Source organism: Oncorhynchus keta, chromosome 18 (assembly GCF_023373465.1).
Source record: "Oncorhynchus keta strain PuntledgeMale-10-30-2019 chromosome 18, Oket_V2, whole genome shotgun sequence".
Taxonomy (NCBI): domain Eukaryota; kingdom Metazoa; phylum Chordata; class Actinopteri; order Salmoniformes; family Salmonidae; genus Oncorhynchus; species Oncorhynchus keta.
In genome coordinates, this window is record NC_068438.1 from 14,178,619 (window position 1) to 14,198,991 (window position 20,373).

General features: G+C 43.8%; 1 pseudogene; it reads right to left on the bottom strand.

Annotated features, from left to right (window-relative positions):
- Window positions 1-6,794: 6,794 nt before the first annotated feature.
- On the bottom strand, window positions 6,795-19,570 carry LOC127906130 (dynein assembly factor with WDR repeat domains 1-like; annotated as a pseudogene).
- Between the last annotated feature and the right edge of the window lie 803 nt (window positions 19,571-20,373).

The window sequence follows — 20,373 nt, forward strand, 5'->3', positions numbered from 1 at the left end:
TGGTCCTTTTGTTCCTTCTTTATGTCCCCAAAAACTCAGTTTAGCTGGCGCGCTTCATTCAATAATCCACCGGTTTACCTCCTTCAAAATGCATACAAAATGAATCCCAAACGTTACCAGTAAACTTCTCCAAACAAGTCAAACAACGTTTATAATCAAACCTCAAGTACCCTAATATGTAAATAAACGATCAAATTTAAGACAGAGAATCGTTATTGTCTTTACCGGAGATAAACAACAAAGTACGCGCTCTCATTCCCGCGCATGAAAACACTACAGCCAAAATGGGAGCCACTTAAATTCTAGCTCATTCCAATTCTAGCTCATTTACCCAAAAAACAAGCCTGAAACTCTTTCTAAAGACTGTTGACATCTAGTGGAAGCCCTAGGAACTGCAATCTGGGAGGATTTCGCACCATAATAAACATGACAGCCATTGGAAACAGTGGTAGACTGAAATCATTTTTGGGGGGGATGGTTTGTCCTCGGGGTTTCGCCTGCCATATCAGTTCTGTTATACTCACATATATTATTTTAACAGTTTTAGAAACATTAGAGTGTTTTCTATCCAAATCTACCAACTATATGCATATCCTAGGTTCTGGGCTTGAGTAACAGTCAGTTTACTTTGGGCACGCTTTTCATCTGGACGTCAAAATACTGCCGCCTAGCCCAAAGAGGTTGACCAGGTAGACCAGTTGAGAACAAGTTCTCATTTACAACTGCGACCTGTCCAAGATAAAGCAAAGCAGTGACACAAAAACAACAACACGGAGTTACACATGGGATAAACAAACGTACAGTCAATAACACCATATAAAAAGCTATATACAGTGTGTGCAAATGTAGTAAGATTAGGGAGGTAAGGCAATAAATAGGCCATAGTGGCGAAATAATTACAATTTAGCATTAACACTAGAGTGATAGATGTGCAGATGATGATGTGCAAGTAAAGATACTGGGGTGCAAAAGAGCAAAAATAAATAATAATATGGGGATGATGTAGTTGGTTGGGCTAATCACAGATGGGCTGTGTACAGGTGCAGTGATCAGTAAGCTCCTCTGACAGCTGATGCTTAAAGTTAGTGAGGGAGATAAGACTCCAGCTCCAGTGATTTTTGCAATTCGTTCCAGTCATTGGCAGCAGAAAAAGGAACCTGATTCTAGATTTAAATTTGGATTGGAGATGCGAATGTGAATCTGGAAGGAGAGTTTACGGTCTGATGAGACACCTAGGTATTTGTAGTTGTCCACATATTCTAAGTCAGAACCGTCCAGAGTAGTGATGCTAGACGGGCGGGCAGAAGGAGTGTTGTATGGCATTGAAGCTCGTCTGGAGGTTTTTTAACACAGTGTCCAAAGAAGGGCCATAAGTATACGGAATGGTGTCGTCTGCGTAGAGATGGATTAGAGAATCACCAGGAGCAAGAGCGACATCATTGATATATACAGAGAAAAGAGTCGGCCCGAGAATTTAACTATGTGGCACCTCCACAGACTGCCAGAGGTCCGGACAACAGGCCCTCCAATTTGACACGCTGAACTCAGAGAAGTAGTTGGTGAACCAGGCGAGGCAGTCATTTGAGAAACCAAGGCTGTTGAGTCTGCCGATAAGAATGCGATGATGGACAGAGGTGAAAACCTTGGCCAGGTCGAGGAAGACGGTTGCACAGTACTGTCTTTTATCAATGGCGGTTATGATATTGTTTAGGACCTTGAGCGTGGCTGAGGTGCACCCATGACCAGCTCGGAAACCAGATTGCATAGCGGAGAACGTACGGTGGGATTCAAAATGGTCGGTGATCTGTTTGTTAACTTGGCTTTTGAAGACTTTAGAGAGGCAGGGCAGGATAGATATAGGACTGTAACAGTTCGGGTCTAGAGTGTCTCCCCCTATGAAAAGGGGAATGAGCGGGGAAGCTTGCCAATCTTTAGGGATCTTCGACAATACGAAAGAGAGGTTGAACAGACTAGCAATAGGGGTTGCAACAATTTCGGCATATAATTTTAGAAAGAGAGGGTCCAGATTGTCTAGCCTAGCTGATTTGTAGGGGTCCAGATATTGCAGCTCTTTCAGAACATCAGCTATCTGGATTTGGGTGAAGGGGAAGCGGTGGGGGGGGCTTGGGCAAGTTGCTGCAGAGGGTGCAGAGCTGTTTGCCGGGGTAGGGGTAGCCAGGTGGAAAGCATGGCCTGCCGTAGAAAAATGCTTCTTGAAATTCTCGATTATCGTATATTTATTGGTGGTGACAGTGTTTCCTAGCCTCAGTGCAGTGGGCAGCTGGGAGAAGGTGCTCTTTTTCTCCATGAACTTTACAGTGTCCCAGAACTTTTTGGAGTTTGTGCTACAGAATGCAAATTTCTGTTTGAAAAAGCTAGCCTTTGCTTTCCTAACTGACTGTGTATATTGGTTCCTAACTTCCCCGAAAAGTTGCATATTGCGGGGGCTATTCGATGCTAATGCAGTACGTCACAGGATGTTTTTGTGCTGGTCAAGGGCAGTCAAGTCTGGAGTGAACCAAGAGCTATATCTTTTCTTAATTCTAAATCTTTTGAATGGGGCATATTTAAGATGGTGAGGACAGCACTTTTAAAGAATAACCAGGCATCCTCTACTGACGGAATGAGGTCAATATCCTTCCAGGATACCCGGGCCAGGTCGATTAGAAAGACCTGCTTGCTGAAGTGTTTTAGGGAGCATTTGACAGTGATGAGGGATGGTCGTTTGACCGCGGATCCATTACGGACGCAGGCAATGAGTCAGTGATCGCTGAGATCCAGGTTGAAGACCACAGAGGTGTATTTAGAGGGCAGGTCTGTCAGGATGATATCTATGAGGGTGCCCATGTTTACGGATTTTGGATTGTACCTGGTAGGTTCCTTGATAATTTTTGTGAGTTTGAGGGCGTCTAGCTGAGATTTTAGGACGGCTGGGGTGTTAAGCATATCCCAGTTAAGTACAAGAAAAGTAGAAGCTCGAACTGTTTGGACACAGACCTGGATAGCCTGCAGAGTTCTGTCAGGCTATCTTTGCAGTAGATTGCAAATCCGCCCCCTTTCACAGTTCTATCTTGGCGGAAAATGTTGCAGTTCGGGATGGAAATTTCAGAATTATTATAATATTTTTTTGGTGGCCTTCCTAGATTCAGAAACGGCTAGGACATCAGGGTTGGTGGAGTGTTCTGAAGCAGTGAATAAACCAAACTTAGGGTGGAGGCTATAAATTATATGTAATTGTGTTCCTGCCCCCTCACCATCTATGATAAAGAATGCGACCTATACAGTTCATTGAACTTAAAATAAGTAAGGGGAGAATGGCTAAATAAAAGGCTCAATTTTACCATTCTGAACATATGCAATGCTCCTGCCTGTATGCCAAACATTTGTTTGACTTCCATATACAGGCATACAGGCAGGAGCATTGCATATGTTCAGAATGGTACAATTTTGCCTTTTATTTAGCCATTCTCCCCTTGTCTATAGAAGGGACGCACAATGTTTAAATGGCCCAAATGTTGATTTAGACATTCAAAAAACGTAACAGATGTTGACTATCACTAATGTCATGATATGTTCGGTAAGTAATAAATAAGTTTAAATATTTTGAGTAGACTATAACTATATATGGACATATTTTAAAGTATGAAAAGGTTTACTCATTCGCATTATTCTTTTTGTATCATATTATCATATTTGTGTTTTAGTATACTTTCATTGTGTACTAGATCATATGGGTTGAAAATGTTTTTTTTTTCTCGGGCATAAACAATTCCAAGTGAAAGCCGAAGGTCATATCTTTTTAGGACACACACACACACACTACTAAATTAATAAAATATTGCCCTCTTGCTAGATTGATGACGAAACAGTGCAAAACGGCTGTCAGCTCAACTGGTTAATGGAAAATTAAATATTAAAAGGGGTCAAATATGTTCTACCCACAGCAGCTAACCACACAGCAGGTCTCTCTCTGTGTTTTTTCCTCCAGGGTAAAATAGCATATGTATTAATTAGGGCACACCATTGCAAAACATTGTGCAACAGAAAACCAACACTAGTCCAGCTAGTCTCTCCTTGATTCAGTCATCCTTGAATTAGGGTAGCATTTGGACATTTGTCGAGATTTCTGTGTCTATATATATATATATATATATATATATATATATATATATATATGTGTGTGTGTGTAACAAATTGTGTAACAATTCAAAGCCATGAAGATACCATATTAGTGGATTTAGATTGGGAAGATGTATCCAAATATATAGATTTTTGTGTATATATATATATATATACACACTTATATATATACACACAAAAATCTATATATTTGGATACATCTTCCCAATCTAAATCCACAAATATGGTATCTTCATGGCTTTGAATAATTTGTTCCATTATGATTACATTGTGCCACCAGTAGGAGTAGTAACACCAATGATGGTAACACCAATTATGGTAACACCAATGATGGTAACACCAATGGTACATTTTAGGTAAATTAGTCATTTTCTGAAATGGAGGCAAAAAAATGCTCAAATCTAAGGTCATCAACCCTTTTGAAATAATTTACTAAAGTAATATGATTAATCATTTTGCTCACAATGTTATTTCCCTTCATTTAAATTGACTAACACCAAGTGACAATTTGGATTTATAGACACACCAAATTATCAATGGAATCCAGAAATGTACGACATAATGAAGGGTGTGATTAGCTTATAATTGTATTAATATAGACCCCTCCCCCGACAACAGTTTGCCACTTGAGAGAATGCTTGGCCTGTTCAGTCTGTCTTTCCCCTCAATTTAGTTCAGCCCTTGCTCAGATCTAGCTTAAATTAAGTAGCTTTTATTTATTGTTATTATATAGAATTTTATCCTAGTTTAGTTTGTTACTCTCTTGCTGTACAGTGTCCTTAGGTTTTTTGAAAGGCGCTTTAAATCACATGTTTTATAATTAAACAGTGATGTTCAAGGCAGTAACACCAATGACATAAAACTGAGGGACACACATTATAATATATATATTTTTGCTTGTATTGATCTATATAATATATTAAAAACTTTTGTTCACAGTCTCGCACTCAAAATAATAGATAGATATTGTATCTCTAAATCCCCAAAACATGTCACTACACATTACCAGTAGACAATACAATTTTCTATCCCCCAGTAGTATAAACACTCCAAACAGCCTGCCCGACCGCTCAAAGTCGTCCGCATGGCCCTAAAGCACACCGTTGCACGTTTTGTACTACATTCCAATGAAAAACTGGGGGGGAACAAAAATGCAGTTTCAGAATATGGGGTGGACATGTCCCCGTCCCCAGTGAAAGTTGTGCCCCTGGCTCAACCAGCAAGGTTGTCTTTATCTTTGTGTGGACAAGTAGGCCTGTCAGATTGCAATAGCTGTGCTGCTTGGGTGTGAAATGATTGTCTGTCTTCCCTATAGGCCTGTACTCTATGGTGCTGCACACTTTGACACTATCTCATACAATCTCCCCAACCTGGGGCCTGCCAACCCCAGTTCTCCCTAGAGATTCTCCCCAGAGCTCCCAGTCTCTCCCTGTCTGTTTTATCTTAGTGGAGCTACTAGAGCTTATTACATTTTTTAGGTCTGGACAGGTCTTTATCTAAACCTGCTTTAAACCTCCCCTATGTCATCTCCCTCCTTGTATAGAGGACATAAGCATGGGTGTAAGGGTCAGTTCTATATCTACTCTCTTCTCTCTCCAGTCTAGGCTGTTTCTCACTGAGCCCATAGATGTGGGGGTTTTACACCAACATTTCCTTACAGAGATGAGCTGGTGACTTTTGACACCAGCACTGATGAGAAAGAAGGAAGTGCTGCAAAGAAGGACGTAGAAAATCTGCAACTGGCCCAGAACAGTGCAACACATCTTCAATGTACACAGTATGCATGTCAGTCTCTCTGACATTGAGTGCATTAATAATTTAAAAATATATATTATTGTGTTGAAAATTCCAAATTGTCTGTATAATCAACTTACATATAGCTCTGACAGACATACTTACCCCAACAGACATGCCACGAGAGGTCTCTGGGGGATGCAGGTAGCCAATCAGGTTAAGAGCGTTGGGCCGGTAACCAAAAGGTTGCTGGTTTGAATCCCTGAGCCGGCAAGGTGGAAAGATCTGCTGTTCTGCTCTTGAGCAAGGCAGTTAACCTTCAACAAAAACTGCTCCCCGGGCTCCAATGACATCGATTAAGGCAGTCTCCTGCACCTCTCTGATTCAGAGGGGTTGGGTTAATGCAGAACATGCAGAACATACATTTCGGTGGAATGTGTTCAGTTGTGCAACTGACTAGGTATCCCCTTTCCATTTCCCTCTTCACAGTCCCCAAATTCAGAATGAATGAAAGGCAATGCAAAGTATTATATAGAGCTATTATCACACCTAGTTAATGAATATGTACAGTATATGCAGTAAGTCTGTAATGTATTTTTGTCAGTAATGTCCCTTTCGTTATGTGTCAGAAAGACTATCAGGAAGACTATCTGTTGCCATTGACTTCGACTAATGGGGATCCCAATAAAATCAACAACAACAAAAGAACATTAATTCCTATCCGGTCTACTGAATCTTACTCCACAGAAAGTAGGAGGTCACACACATTGGGTCAGTGATAACTTCCGGGGAAGGGCATCTTCAGACAAGGCCCTGTTGGAGTCATCTTCTTATTGGGGGATGGACATCAGTAGTCAGACTGGAGTCACCTGTCCAGATGGCCTTCCCTTCCTCACACAATCTACTGACCGTAGGACGGGTCAGCGACAGGTGTTGTCCTTGCTGCCTGCAGCAGGGAGAAAACAGGGACAGTTGGTTGAAAAGGAGACAGAAGCTCACCTCATCCAGCTGTGGTCTGTTCATTTGAACTTTGATAAAGTGCTTGTGAGTGGATAAAAAATAATGCTTGTTTGGCTGTGAAGAGCTTGCAATGGCGTCTTTGCATTTGAACTAGGTATGATTATATAGAGGGCAGGGTTGGGCTCAATTCCATTTCAGGCAAATTTTGCTAACTCAATGCTGATTTGAAATGGAACTGACCCCAGCCCTGACAGAGGGTGCATATTACCTGTGATGGTGTCACCCTCGTAGTTGAAGGCGGAGGAGAAGATCTCGTCCGTGTGTCCCTCTGGGACCTGAAGATAGACGCCAGACTGGACATCCCACAGGCGAGCCATCATGTCAGTGCTGGCCGACAGAACTCTACTGGCTTGAGAGCGTTAAAACAGATCTGCAAGGGAGAAGACGAGGAGGTTGAAATTGACAGCACATCAGCACTCTATTCTTAAAAGGCTATTAACTGTACATGGAGCAGGTATTTCCTATGGAGGAATGATTCTAATGGAACAGATAGACAGACTTCAGAGAGATCGACAAGCACACACAGTGAGGTGAAGAAATGAACATGGGGCTGGGATGGTTAAATGATGCTGGCTCTGCATTGTCATAAAAGTAAAGTGTGTGAGAGAGAGAGATGAGGGGGAGCAAAGAGGAGGAGCATGGAGGAGAGAACGAGAGCACAGACGTGTACAATTTGGAGAAAAGAGGACACGAGGGAAGAGAGTGGTGAAAAGAGAGAGGAAAAAGAGAAGAGAAAGAAAGGTGAGGCAGAAGAAGATGGAGTAACTGAATGGTCATGAGTAGACCCACACGGATTCTGTTGAGATAATTACATTCCATATAAATTACTCTTTTACATTTTTTCCTGCATATTTAATCAACAAAACAATTCATTTATTTAGCAGTATTTGGTTCTATGAAATTCATTCTACAGATATTATTTTTAATTTAATGTCCCAGTGCAGACAAAAATGATATATATTTTCACACTATGACGTTTGAATAATACCGTGAAATTGTTAAAATTATGATACTGGCATTTTAGTATAAGAGCTGTTTGAAAAAGGCCGCCTGAAATTTCAGCCTGTTTTGGTGGGATGGAGTTTTCACCAGGTGGTTAATTAGTTAATAGACCAATAAGATAGTTCCAAACCTCTGCAAAAAACAGCTCGTTTTTAATTTGTTTTCCCTACTCAAATTATTGCTTGAGAAATTGCTCCTTGCTAACAATTGTTGACCATTTTAATTGAAAACAATCACAGTGAGGTACTTAATTGTTACCCAGAAATGATTTAATATTGAGATAAAAACGGTTGCATTGGACCTTTAAGGAAAATCTGGTCCCTCCCTCGTAATGAGAGAAAGAAAGAAACAACAAAGAGCGGGGGAGAGGGAGATGGAGGGACGACAGTGGAAATTAGAATGGAATTAAAACAGCGACCGACAGAGAGAAATAGTGGGAGAGAGTGATGAAAAAAGAGATTGACAGAGCGGTTAGAAGGCAGAGGGAGGGGAGAGAGGTGTCCTGTTAGGGGGAGATGAGTGTCATAATCCTGTGAAATCATTCTCCTTCCAGCCTATTACCGAGCCTGGGCCCTGATGGCTTTCAGTAAACAGACACAAGACAGGCAGCCCAATGAGGCAGCTAGGGGGGAATTGCAACCTGAGTTTAGAACGCCTAAATTGAACATAATACACTTTTCATGCACTTTTCTCTCTAAGCGTATTCTGACCCTGAATTTAAGCATGAGAATAACATGACCTTCACCCCTTATTCGTTAGGGCTGGAGATCAAATAAAACAAATTTGGCAGAGGTGTCTACAGATGCGCCGTATTCTGACCTTGACTCCCTCATAATTCCACCACCTTTACGCGCAATGAAATGATGAATAAGGTTGTTCTTTAAGATATATTTTACTTTATGATCGTTGGTGTCAAATGTTAAACCAGTCATATGGCAGCAAACGAAAGCATTTTGAAATAATGGCAGGTAGCCTAGTGGTTAAGAGTGTTGGGTCTGTAACCAAAAGGTTGCTGGTTCAATTCCTCTACACGAGAGGTGAAAAATTGTTGATGTGTCCTTCAGCAAGGCACTATCACTAATTATTCTTCTAAGTCACTAAATGTACAGTATATCAACTTTTCCACAGTGAAGTTTATGAAATGCTGGCCTTATAATTTGGGATGACATTTGGAGACGATATGATTTCCAGAATGTTCTAATTATATGCCTAGATGTTTCTCTGTATTTTTTACCATTTGTTTCATGTTAAATATGAGTCACTATCGGTAGCCACCGTCAGTTATACCCACTTACACTGACTTTAGTGTTACTTTCCTTACATTTTGCATTTCTTTCGTCTGTCACGTTTGTATGGCTGTTCCTGAGCATCGCTAACAATAGTGGATTACGGTATATTAGGCCAAACGGATGACAAATTGTGCAAAAATTGGGGACATTTGAATAATTATGGAACGCAGACCGTATTTAAACCTGGAGCCTGCTTCACAATGACTGGACTGATGAATAAGGATTATTAGGGTAGATCTAAAGATTTACAGATTATTATTCAGGATGAATCAAACAACAATTTTTTATTCACCAATATATTACGTGCATAAAGGCTCTCCAAAGCTGTTTTTGTATTATTCACAAATACTTTCCTAACCCTTAGTATACAAGTATTAATATAATATAATATACACTGCTCAAAAAAATAAAGGGAACAACACAATGTATCTCCAAGTCAATCACACTTCTGTGAAATCAAACTGTCCACTTAGGAAGCAACACTGATTGGCAATACATTTCACATGCTGTTGTGCAAATGGAATAGACAACAGGTGGAAATTATAGGCAATAGACACCCCAAATAAAGAAGTGGTTCTGCAGGTGAGGGCCACAGACCACTTCTCAGTTCCTATGCTTCCTGGCTGATGTTTTGGTCACTTTTGAAAGCTGGCGGTGCTTTCACTCTAGTGGTAGCATGAGACGGAGTCTACAACCCACACAAGTGGCTCAGGTAGTGCAGCTCATCCAGGATGGAACATCAATGCGAGCTGTGGCAAGAAGGTTTGCTGTGTCTGTCAGTGTATTGTCCAGAGCATGGAGGCGCTACCAGGAGACAGGCCAGTACATCAGGAGACGTGGAGGAGGCCGTAGGAGGGCAACAACCCAGCAGCAGGACCGCTACCTCCGCCTTTGTGCAAGGAGGAGCAGGAGGAGCACTGCCAGAGCCCTGCAAAATGACATCCAGCAGGCTACAAATGTGCATGTGTCTGCTCAAACGGTCAGAAACAGACTCCATGAGGGTAGTATGAGTAGCCCGACGTCCGCAGGTGGGGGTTGTGCTTACAGCCCAACACCGTGGAGGACGTTTGGCATTTGCCAGAGAACACCAAGATTGGCAAATTCGCCACTGGCGCCCTGTGCTCTTCACAGATGAAAGCAGGTTCATACTGAGCACATGTGACAGTCTGGAGACGCCGTGGAGAACGTTCTGCTGCCTGCAACATCCACCAGCATGACCGGTTTGGCAGTGGGTCAGTCATGGTGTGGGGTGGCATTTCTTTGGTGGGCCGCACAGCCCTCCATGTGCTCGCCAGAGGTAGCCTGACTGCCATTAGTTGCCGAGATGAGATCCTCAGACCCCTTGTGAGACCATATGCTGGTGTGGTTGGCCCTGGGTTCCTCCTAATGTAAGACAATGCTAGGCCTCATGTGGCTGGAGTGTGTCAGCAGTTTCTGCAAGAGGAAGGCATTGATGCTATGGACTGGCCCGCCCGTTCCGCAGACCTGAATCCAATTGAGCACATCTGGGACATCATGTCTCGCTCCATCCACCAACGCCACGTTGCACCACAGACTGACCAGGAGTTGGCGGATGCTTTAGTCCAGGTCTGGGAGGAGATCCCTCAGGAGACCGCCCGCCACCTCATCAGGAGCATGCCCAGGCGTTGTAGGGAGGTCATACAGGCACGTGGAGGCCACACACACTACTGAGCCTCATTTTGACTTTTTTTCAAGGACATTACATCAAAGTTGGATCAGTCTGTAGTGTGGTTTTCCACTTTAATTTTGAGTGTGACTCCAAATCCAGACCTCCATGGGTTGATACATTTGATTTTCATTGATAATGTTTGTGTGATTTTGTTGTCAGCACATTCAACTATGTAAATAAAAGAGTATTTAATAAGAATATTTCATTCATTCAGATCGAGGATGTGTTATTTTAGTGTTCCCTTTATTTGTTGGAGCAGTGTACAAGTATTTTTAAATCTACCAACTGGTGCTGAAAAGGAGATGAATATGAGTGTGTTTACAAGGCTTTCTTTCATCGTTCCCTAATATTCTGAACCTCCCCTCCATATGTTGTAGTGACTCTGTCAAGACAATTGTAGTTAAAGGTACAAAGGGATGGATTTAGTACTGAACATTCTATTGAATGAAAACACGAGGAAAATGGTTGGCCAGCAAGTGGGAGGGTTTTCAGCAGTTTAATAAATGTTAACCACGCCTGCAAAGTCCATTACACATCTGCATAAGGTAAGTCTGAATACCAACTATTGAGAAGTGTGTAGGAAAGGTGTGTGTAGGAAAGGTGTGTGTAGGAAAGGTGTGTGTAGGAAAGGCATACATTTCCTACGTCTAAATCAGACCCCCTAGTGGCTGTGGCTCCGAGCGACAAACACGTACACATACACACACAACATGCAGGCACGTGCGCACACACACACACACTAACAAATATGCACACACACACACACACACACACAAACGTACACTGGCAGAACTGTCAAATGGCAGATGGCCTGATAAAATCACACACGCATTCAGGTTACAGCTGGGTCACCTACAACACAGGCCCAGGTCACATGTGGTTCTATACAGCCGTGGCTAACGCAATTACACAGTGAGCAGGGGCAGACTGTGCCATGGTGATTGGTTAATAAAACAACCAAGGTGTGACATTAAAGCGCTCAAGGTATGACTCTATAGGAAACTGAGACAAGAGCAAATGAAAAGTGCCAATCAAATGAGACCACCAGGGGAAGGGGGAATCACAGGTAGACCAGGAATCAGCCTGTATATAGAGCAGGTCAGATGGGCCCGGATGCTTCTGGAAAGCTCTGGCCTGAGGGACACACACCTTCAGGGTCACGTCTCTCTATGTCATCGTCGAGACGTGGTTGACCTAGAAACTGACATGAGAATCAGTAACAGGAGGTAGAAACATCCCCCCCCGGCAAGCGGACCACCGTCCTCATCCCTCCTGTCCAGTCCTGTACCCTTGTGAGTCTGACGGATGCTCCGAGGCAGACAAAGAGACAGAGCGAGAGAGAGAGAGAGAGAGAGGGGCCATTTTGGATCCCGTTTGAACCATTACCTGTCTCAGCGACTCACCTTGGGTATCTCTCCCTCGTGGCCCTCCAGTCTGGCAGCGTTGGACACTCTAGCTGTGCCTAAGTGTCAGGGGAAATATTGATTTCTCAAAACATCCAGTGTATTGCTTGAGCGAAGATGAAGTTTAACCTTAAAATAATATGAATTCAGTTGAGCTGGCCTGGTTAGTCATACACCATAGTTGCCGGAACTGTGCTGGAAAGGACAATGTGAAAAATACATTTTCAAGCCACCACAGTACGATCTGGGTTGGCATGACAGTGTGGAATGGGGGTGTCTGGGTACAGTACGGATATAATTGGTCAGTGCCTGGGACATTGTTCAATACAGGAACTTTGTATTGACAGTCATGGAAACAGCAGAGGTAAAGGTACCCCCATAATTAAATAGAACACCATTAGTATGATATACTGTGTACTGTATCTCTGTGGTCGTACCGTCAGCCGAGGCAGTGACTATGAGTTGACCGGTGTAGTCAAAACACACATCCAGCACCTCGTCTTCATGGCCTGCTAGTGTGGCCATACACTTCCCACTCGCTGCCTCCCACACCTGGGGAAGCAGAGACACACGCACACATTCCGGTACACAAACACATACTGTAAGGACACAAACACACACGTGCACACACATAAGCACACACACACACACGCGCACATACGCATTCACAAACACACACAGACACAGACACACGCACAAACACACACAATGGCAAAATGTCAAATGTTAATGCATCTATTTTTAAAAACCTTTAACAAAAACAACCAGCTTGGTTAGCGCTCTAACAACACAATGGTTGTGTTTTCCCTCTTCACAATCTCCTCTTCAAGAATGCAGCCATGTGAATCATTCACACGACTACCCAGAAAACGTGACTCATCTTGGAATAATGAAAGGATTTCAATTTCCTTTTAAAAAGATGCAGAGCTTAAGTGATAGGAGACTCTACTAGAGAAAGAGAGAGAAAGAGAGAGAGGATGTGAGCTCACCCTACTGCTTTTGTCCATGGAGCCGGTGATGAGAAGGGAGCAGTCCCAGTCAAACTAAACACTGCTTATCTCCCCTCTGTGACCTATCAGTGTGTGGACACGCCTGGTAGAATGAGAGTAGGGCAGTAATGGTGGTTAGACAATGACACAAACACATGGATGGACACGCAAACACACACACACACACACACACACACACACACACACACACACACACACACACACACACACACACACACACACACACACACACACACACACACACACACACACACACACACACACACACACACACACACACACACCGATGGACACCCAAACACTCCACACTGCCCTTTCCCACCTGGACAAAAGGAACACCTATATGAGAATGCTGTTCATTGACTACAGCTTAGCGTTCAACGCCATAGCGCCCACAAAGCTCATCACTAAGCTAAGGACCCTGAGACTAAACACTTCCCTCTGCAACTGGATCCTGGACTTCCTGATGGGCCGCCCCCAGTTGGTAACGGTAGACAACAACACATCTGCCTCCCTCAGGGGAGCGTGCTTAGTCCCCTCCTATTCACCCACGACTGCGTGCCCAAGCATGACTCCAAAACCATTATTACATTTGCTGATGACAAAGCAGTGGTAGGCCTGATCACTGACAATGATTCGACAGCCTATAGGGAGGAGGTCAGAGACCTGGCAGTGTGGTACCAGGATAACAACCTCTCTCTCATTTGTGAGCAAAAAAAAGGAGATGATTGTGGACTACATTAACATTGACGGGACTGAAGTGGAGCGAGTCGAGAGTTTCAAGTTCCTTGGTGTCCACATCACCAACAAACTATCATGGTCCAAACACACCAAGACAGTCGTGAAGAGGGCATGACAACAACTATTCCCCCTCGGGAGACTGAAAAGATTTGGCATGGATCCCCAGATCCTCAAAAAGTTCTACAGCTGCACCATCGAGAGCATCCTGTCCGATTGCATTACCGCCTGGTATGGCAACTGCTCAGCATCTGACCGTAAGGTGCTACAGGGTAGTGCGTATGGCCCAGTACATCACTGGGGCCAAGCTTCCTGACATCCAGGACCTATATACTAGACAGTGTCAGAGGTGGACTCCAGTCACCCAAATCATAGACTGTTCTCTCTGCCTCCGCACGGCAAGCGGTACTGGAGCGGCAAGTCAAAAAGGCACCTTAACAGCTTCTAACCACAAGCCATAAGACTGCTGAGCAACTAAACTAATCAAATGGTCACCCAGACTATTTACATAACCCCCCCATGTGTTTACACTCCCTACTATTCACTGTTTATTAGCTGTGCATGTACCACCGCACATTGAGTCGGTACCGGTACCCCCTGTATATAGCCTCGTTATTGTTATGTAAATGTCTTGCGTTACCTTGTGATTGATTCGATTTTTTAAAACTTTTGTTTATTTAAGAAATATTTTATTAACTCTATTTCTTAAAACTGGATTGTTGGTTAATAAAGTAAGCATTTCACACCTGTTGTATTCGGCGCATGTGACAAATACAATTTGATTTGATTTGATTGTAAGACACACATGGTTGGACACGCAAACACACACATACACACAAACGCATGAATGGACACGCAAACACACACACACATGGATGGACACGCAAACACACACATACACACAAACGCATGAATGGACACGCAAACACACACACACATGGATGGACACGCAAACACACACACACACAAACACATGAATGGACACGCAAACACATACACACATGGATGGACACGTGAACACACACACACACACACAAGCACATGGATGGACACACACACACACACACACACACACACACACACACACACACACACACACACACACACACACACACACACACACACACACACACACACACACACACACATGGATGGACACGCAAACACACACACACACAAAAGCACATGGATGGACATGCAAACACACACACACACACACACACACACACACACACACACACACACATGGATGGACACGCAAAACACACACACACACACACACACACAAAAGCACATGGATGGACACACACACACACACAAAAGCACATGGATGGACACGCAAACACACACACACAGACACACACACACACACACAAGCACATGGATGGACATGCAAACACACACACACACACACACACATGGATGGACACATAAACACACACACACACATATGGATGAACACGCAAACACACACACATTGATGGACGCGCAAAAACACACACACACACACTTGGGCACTCACCTCCCAGATGGAACATCCCACAGAGAAACAGTGTGGTCAAAGGAGCCAGTGACTAGCTGGTCACCCACTGTGTTAAACGACAAGGAGATGATATCTGCTGAGTGGCCCTGAGAGAGGAAGGAGAAAGAAGGGGGGGAGAGAGAGAGGTAGAGAGGAAGGAGAAAGAAGGGGGGAGAGAGAGAGAGGGAGGAGGAAGGAGAAAGAAGGGGGAGAGAGGGAGAGAGGAAGGAGAAAGAAGGGGGGAGAGAGAGAGGGAGAGAGGAAGGAGAAAGAAGGGGGGAGAGAGAGAGAGAGAGGAAGGAGAAAGAAGGGGGGGGAGAGAGAGAGAGGGAGAGAGGAAGGGAGAGAGGAAGGAGAAAGAAGGGGGGGGGGAGAGAGGGAGAGAGGAAGGGAGAGAGAGAGAGGGAGAGAGGAAGGGAGAGAGAGAGAGAGGGAGAGAGGAAGGAGAAAGAAGGGGGAGAGAGAGAGAGAGAGGGAGAGAGGAGGGGAGAGAGAGAGGGTACAAACAAAAAACATGAAAGAGAGAAGAGAATTTGATTCGTTACACTTGCGAGAGTTCACAAAAGAACAGTCAAATAAACGAGGTATTATTTCTCCTTTGAAAAAGCTAAATTGCACAATTTCATCCAATTTAGTTCGAGGAACACATTTTCCTTTTTGTGCTTGAGTCACCATATTCACCAGCATGACTAATGTAGGAATAATTGAAGTAGGAGATGTAGAGAAGAGGTAGAGAGGAGCACACAGAATCCCCTCTCTGGGACACATAGCCACACAGTTTGCCCACGTGCAGCAGGAAGCATGTCCTGTAGTTGAGTATGTAGATAGATGGATTACCTAATGAATGCATTACAGTCACAGCTTCAGAGAGAGAGAGAGAGAGAGAGAGAGACAAACAGAAAGAGAGAGAGAGAGAGCGAGAGAGAGAGAGAGAGAGAGAGAGAGAGAGAGAGACAAACAAACAGAGAGAGAGAGAGAGAGAGAGAGAGAGAGAGAGAGAGAGACAGAGAGAGAGAGTGAGACAAACAGAAAGATTGAGAGAGAGAGAGAGAGAGAGAGAGAGAGAGAGAGAGAGAGAGAGAGAGAGAGAGAGAGAGAGAGAGAGAGAGAGAGAGACAGAGAGAGAGAGAAAGAGAGAAAGAGAGACAGACAGAGAGAGAAAGAGAGACAGACAGAGAGAGAGAGAGAGAGAGAGAGAGAGAGAGAGAGAGAGAGAGAGAGAGAGAGAGAGAGCGACAGAGAGAGAGAGAGAGATAGAGACCATTTCTGTCAGTGTAGCCACCTCCTCTCCAGTCTGGACGTCCCATAGCTTGTCCGTAGTGTCCATGCTACCCATGGCCACCAAGGTTGGTTAAACGCCAAACATACCTGGCAGGCACCGAAAACTGTGTTAGCTGCCATTCACATAGAAAATCAGATTCGAAGCTCACTGCAATCCTATTCATACTGAAAGACAAGTCCAATCTCTCAGAAAGTCCCTCCTACTATTTCCACAGTGTGTCCTCGGAAGGTGTGAAAACATTTGCCCATCTCGGCTCTCCACATCCTGCAGGTCTTATCAAAGGACCCAGTGGAAATCTTGGCCCTGGATTAAAGAGGAGAAATGAAGGTAAGATTTGAGATAGGAAAAATACTTTCTTTTGACCACCAACAACTGTTTCCCAACGGAGGAACATAGGATAGGGATAAGGCTCTCTGGGACCTCTAGGATCAGTTTAGCCTTTTATATCATAATGAATCAGATTATATGGACAGGGGGGGACCTGATCCTAGATCAGCACTTCCACTCTGAGACGCTTTATGAACACAGGTCCTGGTGTTTTTATACCTGGGGTAGATAAACAGGAAGGTGGTTACCCCTAGGGGTTGTTGAAGGCAATGGCGTACACCACGTACCTGTGGCCCTCCAGTGTGTGCAGTCCCTCGCCTGACGCCGTGTCCCATATTTTACATGTCCTGTCACCGCTCCCAGTTTTAAAACTTCAGTCACACAGTGTGACTGCACGCCTGCAAGGGAGAAGGGAGGAGGACATTTATTTTTACTCTGAGGCGGTTTACTTGACTGCATTAATCCAATTTACATCTATACATTTGACCGTGTAATACCCATACATAATACGTCTGGCTTTGATGTGCTGAGGAAGAGTCCTGAAATCTACAATTCCCACCCCCTGCTGCCATCTAGGGTTCAAATGAGGAATTACAGGATGGCTGTACTGTTTACAGAATGCACTGGCAGTGTGGTCATACCAGTTAATGGCTGTCTATGGCTGCATCCCAATTCTTCGCCGTTTTCAGACCGGGATAAAGCCATCACCAAATCTATTGGGATGTTTATCGCTGCAGACATGAGGCCATACTCTGTAGTGGAAAACAAAGGGTTTAAAAAATATGGTGAAAGTGCTTGAGCCACGCTATGAAATCCCCTGGCGCACCCACTTCCATATGAAGATCGTGACTGATCTTTATGAACAGGAAAATCTCTGTTGCCCTCACCACATTTGGGTGGACCTCCAGGGCAACGGAAAGCTACGTGACTGTGACTGCGTGACTGTGACTGTGACACCACACAGATGTGGGAGATGTGAAGTCCGGTGCTACAGACACGACCCCTCTATAAGAGTCACACAGGCATACATCTGCCGCAAGTACTGCTAGGAGTAGTAGCAGAGTGGAAGCCTAATAGAGGCCTAATTGCAATATCCCAACCACCACAGATAATGCCAAGAACCAAGTAAATGCAGCAATAGAAGCTGGACTGGGGCCACAGATAGCTTGCTTTGCACATGTGATCAATTTAGCATCCCATTTAGATGGGAGGATCAGGAAGGTGGTTTTCTCCAACGAAGCACAACAGCCACTCAGGTTAAGACCAAGCAAGAAATGCCACAGCTATCAACCCACAAGCTCATGGAACTCTACTTGTGATATGTTGGAGAGCTATTTATTTAACCTTTATTTAACTAGGCAAGTCAGTTACTTTCAATGACAGCCTAGGAACAGTGGGTTAACTGTTCAGGGGCAGAACAACAAATGTGTACCTTGTCAGCTTGGGGATTCGAACTTGAAAGCTTCCGGTTACTAGTCCAACGCTCTAACCATTAGGCTACCCTGCCTAGATATCTTGAGCAGCAGGCAGATGTATACTCTGCACTGACAGACAAGACCCTGGAAAAACATTAAGACATCATCACCTTGTCTGATGATGACGTTAAAGTGTCAGAGGTCCTCCAGGTGCTCAAACCCCTCAAAACGGTTACAACCCTATTGAGCACTGAAGCAGCACCGTCTGTGTCCATGATCCTACCTCTGAAAACAAGAATTCTACAATCCATGGCACCAAGTGAGGAAGACAGGACCATCACTAGATATGTCAAGGCTGCCATTAGAGAGGACCTGAACCCCAGATAATGTACAGGACTACCTTCATAAATCTACTGTACAGGTTCAAGTCCCTGTCTCACCTAGACCCTGCCCTACGCAGAAGACATACAGTGATCTCACCACTGATATTGAGGCCACTGAAGAGGTAACAAATAAAAAATAAGAGTGAATTACTTACATAATAAATATTCTGCAGTCTAATCTTAGTCTATGCTATTGCTATTAGAATCATCCATTTTTTATTTGGAACAAAAAGAATGGCTTTTATTAAATGTTATTGCCACAATTATAGTTCTATGAAATAATAGATCAAGTCATTTTTTTCTGCAAGGTCAAGCCACAGAGCCGACAAGAGCAGACTCAGAGGCATCTCCTCCACAACATAATTTGGCCATGAAGGAGCTTAAAGGGGAGAACTTTGCGAGCAAGGACACAGACAAGACGTTTGCGAACACCATCAAAGAGGAGGTGGCATCCGACAAGACAGCAAGCGGCGTTCCAGTGGATGGTGATCCACTGGCATGGTGGAAAAGCAATGATTGTAAATACCCTCACATTGCCATGATGGCAAAGCGCTACCTGGCTGTGCCTGGCACATCAGTTCCAAGTGAGAGGGTGTTCTCCATGGCAGGGGACATAGTGACTGCAAAGAGGTCTACCCTCTCCCCAGACAATGTAGACATCCTCCTCTTTTTTAAATGGAATTTAAAGTTATAAGCTCAGGTCTGCTTTGCTTTCTTTTTTTAATGCGGACATAGGCTATTTTTTCATTCACTGTTGTTCAAAGGAAGAAGGTATCATGCCTCATATTGCACTTTAATTTAACAATTGAGTATTGAATATTTTAGGTATTATTTAAACATTGAACAGTTCCTTGCTTTTAGTGTTATTTAAGTAATAAATGGAAAGAAAAATTATATTTGTCTCCCTTCATTTTTGTTGTTGCTGATCCTAAAATAATCAGATCTGTTGAACCACTAACTCAAACATATACAGTAGGCCTTGCTGTTATGATTTTAGTTGTCCTTGATGTCCTTTGTTTTGTTTTTTGCATTAGCATTGTTTTTTTTTCTGTTTCTTTTACTCATGAGTTCATTTTCTTGGTTGTTGGTGCATAGGGGTGGGGAATGGGGGTGGGGAATGGAATTACATGTATTTTTTATTATTTTATTTCCTCTTTTCTTTCTTTTTTCTTGGGGAGGGTGACAGTGGGAGGAGTCTCGGATGGTTGAGGGACAGCTATGGGGAACTGTGGGGGGTCATGTTTTTTTGGGCCTGGTGGGAGATCTGTCGACGTGTCCTTGAGCAGGGCGTTGACCCTGGATGCTTCTGTGTGTCGCTCTGAATGGGAGTCTGTTGGATGACTGGTATGATGTAGAGTTGTTGAGCGGCATCACTGCAAGTATATTGTGTGTTTTTGGATATTCAATTAAAACAAAAC